Raw genomic sequence first — 6779 nt, 5'->3', positions numbered from 1 at the left:
GACGTAAGACAATTTGTGTGACAACTTGGCGAATAAGTTTGCCAATAAAAAGGAAATTCTCATGAATTATTGGAGCCTTAATAGGAGCGATTTGATGCTAATTCGACATTCCATCTGTTGTGCTTCTGCACTCCCGATTCCGATAAGGCTCTGTCTAGTACGCCTCTGTATTTCTGAGCTCGATTATGTTCCCGTCTGATGAATCTTTGTGCGTCTGATTCTGAATACGTTTCTGTCTGGCACACCTCTGTATGTCTGACTCTGGATATAAATCCGTCTGATATGCTTCTGTGTGTTTGATTTTGATCACGCGTATGTTCGATACATTTCGGTTTGTCTAATCACGACTCTGTATGATACAATTCTGTACAATTGATTCTGATTTCGAATCTGTCCGATATGATCTTGTACGTCTGACTTCGATTATGAATCTGTCTGGTATATCTTCGCGCGTTTGATTCTGATTACGAATCCGTTTGATACGCCTTTGTACGTCTGACTCCGATCTCAGATTTGTCTGATATACTTCCGTACCTCTGATGTTGACTATGAATCCGTCCGATATGCTTATACGCGTCTGGCCCTAGTTTTGAATCTGTTTGGCATGAAGTGTCTGGTATGAAGTAAAGTGAGATTACGGTGATGTGGTAAGAAACTCAGAAGTGTAGCAAAAAAAATGATATTGACTATGATGTCTGGAAAGCGTTTGTCCATTACAAGAATGTAGCGTATGGTTCGGTGATTACGTGGGGTATGAGAAAATGTATTATGAAGGCATTTGAATCAGTGATGTGAAGAATTTACCCCCCTAAAGTTAGTAAAGAAACCGTGTCGGAAAATCAATAAAGGACAGCTATAAAGAGAACCCTCCCGGAGCAGTATGACGCCCCATAAGGTCGATTCAACATTCGAGGACGAATGTTCTTAAGGGGGGGGAGAATGTTATGTCCCGTGCTTTCGTATAATTGGAAATCGAGAAATAAACAAGACTTGTGTGTTATAAGGAAATATTTTTGATTTTGGTGAATATGACTATGTTGGTTATGGAATCATAGATGTTAAGACATCGGGGAAGGCCGAGGGTAAATTTGGAATTTCGGAAATTAGTTTCGGGAATTACAAAACGGGACGTGTAACGAATTGGGCCAAGAAAAACATGAAACAAAAATTGGGGCCCAAAGCATTGAAGTGGCCGGCCAAGGGGCAAGGTCCAAGCCCATTTTATTAAGGTCATGTGCTATGCACATGACCTATAAGTGGATATATATCTAGATGCCTTAGTAGTTATCAAGAACAAATCACAAAAAAATTCAAGAACACCTCAAGTGGGGCTCTCGGCCGAGAGTGAGCAAGAGAGGAAGAAACTTTTTTGCTAGCCTTTGTTTCAATCCAAAAATCTTGATTTTTGCATAGTTGTGAAGTACTCAAGACCCTCTTCAACGGGGTACAAGTAGTTTGGCGGAAGAGCGACGTTTGCGGCAAATCGGAATTTCAAGAAAAAGGTTAGAAATCTATGTTTTTATGTTATGAAATGGGTTTGTATGTTATAGTGATTGATGTTGCATGAAGATTGTGGGATGGTGTTGTGTTTGTGCATGGCGTGTGTGTGTGAAAAGGGTGTGTTTGGCCGTGTGCCCTTAGAAGGGGAAAGAAATGTTAATTGATCTTGTTTAGTTTGTTTAGTTGCGTCGTGGTGTCCTTTATAACGTAAATGAATGATTAATGAATTGAATTGGCGTTGGAAAAGGAGTTCGGAACATTATCGGAAAGTATATACCTTTGGTATATTTGCGTATATCATTGTATATCTTTGATGCTAAAGACTTTAAATATGATTTATGGTTGATGTTAATGAATTCGGAATGAAACGACGCAAGTTAGAACGTTCGTTGTAAGTTTTGATGTTTTGAAAGAATTATGGAAAGTAATGAATCTTGGGCAATTTCGTATATGGCTTGGAATGTATTTGGGATGTGATTGAATAATCTTGAAGGAGTGAATTAATACAATAATGTGGGCATAGATTTGGAATTTTGGAAGTTTGAATGAAAAGTTGCCAACTTAGGTAATAAGGTAGAACTTTGAAGCTAGAGTGGTTTGATTATGATTTATGTTGTTTGATGATGTGTGGGCTGTTGTTGTTGATGTATTTGCGCCGAGCTAAGTCTCGGGGATGTTAGATTTATAGGGGAAATGCTGTCGAAATTTCGGTAGGCAAAAATGAAGTTAATGGCATTTTTAAGCCTAAGAATCTCAAATTGGTAACTTTGACCATTTGCAGATTTCGGACGAAACTGGACTTGATTTTTGGGAGAGCATAAGACGTCTGTAAGGTATGTAAAGCTTCCCACTTCTTCGTTTGGCATGTCTTGGTATGTTAGGTGAATATTGGAACCTCCGGAGCATTTCTGCTCCTCGAAACCCGATCCACAGAAAAGTTACTATTCATTCAATTCAATTGAAGCCTAAGGGCTCTATTTTGGCTAGAATGCCACCAATCGTCCGAAACCTATCGAAATGTGGTCGGGTAACTTAGAAATGATTATGTATGAACTTTTGGCCCCTAAATGTTCGTAAATTATGTTCGCCACCTCAATTCGACTCGAGGTGGGCCCGCTAACCCCGAGACGCCCTATTTGTCTTATTGGGCTGTCCTTTTGAATAAAGTTTGATATGAAACCTTCGGTTTTGGAACTTCCTCCTACGAGATATGTTTTGAATATTATGATATGCTAAGTTACGTTTTGAGCCATACGTAATATTTTGGAAACGTTTTGTGAAATGAAACTTTGTATCGACTAAGTATTCGATTATTTTGTACTGTGAAATGACTTATGAGACTACTAAGTTTTGAAAGGCTATTTTGAAGTATGATTTGCATTTGTTTGCTCACGACTCCGCTCGTGCCTTATTATGACTTCGTTCACCGGTTCCCGGGCCGGTTATGATTCGTGCGCCTTACAATAATTCGGCCGTATGCTGTGTTATGGTTCCCGAGGCTTCGCCATAGGGTCGGGTTCCGTTTGGAGTTATGCTGTGATATGGCTCGTGATGCGATACGCTCACCTATGTTTGTGTTTGTGTTCGGAGATACGGAGATTTGAAACTTTCTGGTGTTATGCTGTGTGTGGCGCCAGCGTCGGAGTGGCGACCACGTTCTTAAGCGTTTGCATGATTTCGTTTGCATTATGTATACGTATATGACTTTGATACGGATTTTGAAATACTGATTTGTACTCTACCTTGTTATCTGATTTGCTTTCAGTTTTGATCCATATTTCTGTACTCCGTGCTTTACATACTCAGTACATATTTCGTACTGACCCCCTTTCTTCGGGGGCTGCGTTTCATGCCCGCAGGTACAGACATTGGTGATCCTCCACTGTAGGCTTCACTTTCTGCTATTTTGGAGTACTCCTTCTGATCCGGAGTCCACTTTTGGTACAGACTCCTTTTGCTATGTATATGCTCTGTATATTTGACGATTTGGGTACGGCGAGGCCCTGTCTCGCCATATGTCTTTGTTTTGAGTTCGTAGAGGCCTGTAGTCATATATGTGGGGCGAGGGTCCAATATATGTTTGTTTGATTTTGGTTTCTGGTCGTAAAGCGGTCCGTTTGTTTTGATGGCCCTAAATGGCCCTTATGCTTATGTTTGCACTTCCGACCGGCGATGTCTATTCCGCCGCTCAGTTTGTATTTGATATGGCATTTTGATTTGTGCGACCGCTTAAGACATATTTGATAAAGATTCAGTTTGATATGACTTTTATGAATTTTTTTGGAACATGCTCGGATTTGGTGAATGAATATGCGGTTTGGTCTGGGTACCCAGATAGGGTGCCAGTCGCGGCCCACGGGGCTGGGTCGTGACACGTAATCTATAGGAGGCCAACTCTACCGACTCAACATCTGAAACATGTATTATTCGCAACGTTCTCAACATTCCATCTATGAAGCTCTGCGGGTCCTCATCCGATTTTGACCCAAAGAATTCTAGAGGGTTTAAACTAATAAAATCATGGGCTCTGGCACTGACAGCTCTATCACCATGACCCGTACCTTGTCGCTGGGCCTGAGCGGCGACTAACTGAGTCAGTAAATGAATGACCTCTCTCACCTCTTGGCCTGAGGCATCTGGTGGAGGTACTAGGGGTGCTGGATCTGGAGCTGAGGCTCCTTCATGCTCCTCTGAAGCAGGTGGAGTATGAGAGGATCAAGATGAAACCTCATTCTGGGACTCGCCTTCATCTACCTCTGTAGGCGGTACCCGTTCAGTCCTCCTACTTGCCACTGTCTTGCCCTTATGGGCTGCTGTAGCTTTTTTCTTCACAGGCGTCACTGAAAACATAATGCACGGTTAAGAAAAGGGAAATTATTATATCATGGCTCTATCGCACGATCTATGATGAAGAAGAAGGTCATTCATTCCTAAATGCGCACAGCCTCCTGTTTATCAGTGTGACGCGCTTCACACCCATAAACAAGACTTTACTGGACACGACTTATAGACACACCCTAATACGAACTGCTCTGATACCACTTTTATCACGACCTAACCAGAGGGCCATGACGGGCACTCGGAACTACCCTACCGAGCACCTTTTAACATACTCTCATAATCACATCTAGGTGAGCTACATGGCTAACTCATAATTACCATGAACTAAATGACATAAGGCTACGGGATACCTAGCTATACACATCTGTCTACGAGCCTCTACGAAGAGTATGTAATATCATAAAGATGGGACAAGACCCCATCATGCCCATATATGTATACAAAAAGGAATAATACCGACTAATGCAGCTCCAGATCAAATGGAGTACTTTTATGTAATCACTAATGAAGCAACCTAAAGGTTTGGCTTGTCTCTCTGTCTACCTACGGGCATGAACGCAGCGTCCACAAATAAAAAGACGTTAGTATGGATAATGTACTGGGTATGTAAGGCATGAATAGACATGATGAAAGCATGAAGATAACATAAGATAAAGAGTACAATTTACACCTCATAATAGGATCTTTCCCCCTTTTAGAATTGCATAGAATTCTTTTTTATTCGTCATTGATGAATTATTCATTAGAACCGCCATTAGAAATCTAGTAGTAGTATTTTTTTTTTTATTTTGGAATTATTTCTTAAGATGATTGTCATGTATACTTAACCTTTCTCTAGAGGGAACATTTCATACATATGCCTATACAATACCATATTAGGTTCGGTGTCACCCATACCTGGCCATAGCAAGGCTCGGTGTTGTCCATACCCAACTGCAGTGGTGCGCGCGCAATAGATATCATACCCGGCCATATAAGCTCGGTGTCACAAAATAGCTATATACATATATGACATACATGAGCATCTAAAGGAAATATTGCAACTCTATTAGGGTGACATAAAGTCGGTAAACCCCCGATTTCTATTACGGAATCACCATCATCATCATCATCATCATCATTATCATCATCACTATGGAGAGCTTTTATCAATGATATCTTGAGAATTGTGAAAGTCAAGAATTTCTAGCATTTCTAGGAATAGGACATTACGGATATCTTAGATGGATTCACAATAAAGAAATCATACCTTTAGAAAGAAGGGTTAGCCTTACATACCTTCACATCTTCTTAACTACTTAACGTTCTCCTCCGAAGTCCGCAAAATCAACATTCAAGAGGATTCACACTAAAGTTAAGCCTTGAAAACACTCTTAAGTTCAAACTAGTGCAATTAACGAACTAACAAAATTTGGGCAGCATTTCCCCTATTTTTTCAACTTCCACCATATCACAAAACAACTCCCAAACAATAATAACAACATCCACAATATCATAATCAAGAATTTATATTGAATTTAGTCTCAAAATTTGACCAAAATCCCTTTTTCAAATTCATCTCATAGTCATCTTCCTTACTCCAACACTTTATGACTTCTCCACTTTAATTATTTTCCTTTCCAAGAGTTACTAAACCTTTACATCAACTCAATCATGTAAATAATAGGAATATCATACCTTATAATAGAGGAACTTTACCTTCCTTAACTCCTTTCAAGACCAAGATTATCACAACTTTAAAGAGAAGCAAGAATAATCTCCTTCCATGGATTACCTTTGGGTTTTGATGTTGATCTTCTCTCTAGATGATATGGAAAGGTTTGGAGTGTTATGGAACCTTCAATCACTCTCTAGAAATGTGGGGAAATAATGTGGGAGGTTGGTGTGAAAATGGGGTCTTTTGGGATTTAAAAAGGTCGCAAAGTCGCCCCCCCCCCCCCCCCCCCCGCGCATCAACTCGCAGTGGAGATGTGGCTCAGCATATTGGATATGCGGCTGAATCTCCCCTCCTCTCCATGGGGTGGAGGTTGGGCAGTGGGGGATGCCAATTTTGTGAGTTTGCTGCCCATATGCGGCCATATATGGCCCCATTTTCCCCGGCTTCGCGAAAATGCATTCTTTTCAATTCGTTCGACCTCCAATCCTCATGGAACCTTCTTGGCACTTGTATAAAACTTCATTAACCAAATAAGGAGCCCTATATCTCCCTCTCAAGGAATTACTAAACAATTAATAACTTAAATGATGCGAAATCTTTCCCAAAACATGACTCAAATTCCAATTCCTTCGACGAACCTACTTCCACTGATTCATATGACTCTAAAACCTTAAAGTACGCACTTAAAGTTATAAAATACCCTCCTTAACCTTTAAAGGACTTCATGTCCACTTTAGGCTTGCGTTAGTCTACTCATAATGCAAACGATACAAAATTTCCG

The sequence above is a fragment of the Lycium barbarum genome, chromosome 10 (assembly GCF_019175385.1).
Source record: "Lycium barbarum isolate Lr01 chromosome 10, ASM1917538v2, whole genome shotgun sequence".
Lineage (NCBI taxonomy): Eukaryota > Viridiplantae > Streptophyta > Magnoliopsida > Solanales > Solanaceae > Lycium > Lycium barbarum.
This window is presented reverse-complemented; position numbering follows the sequence as displayed.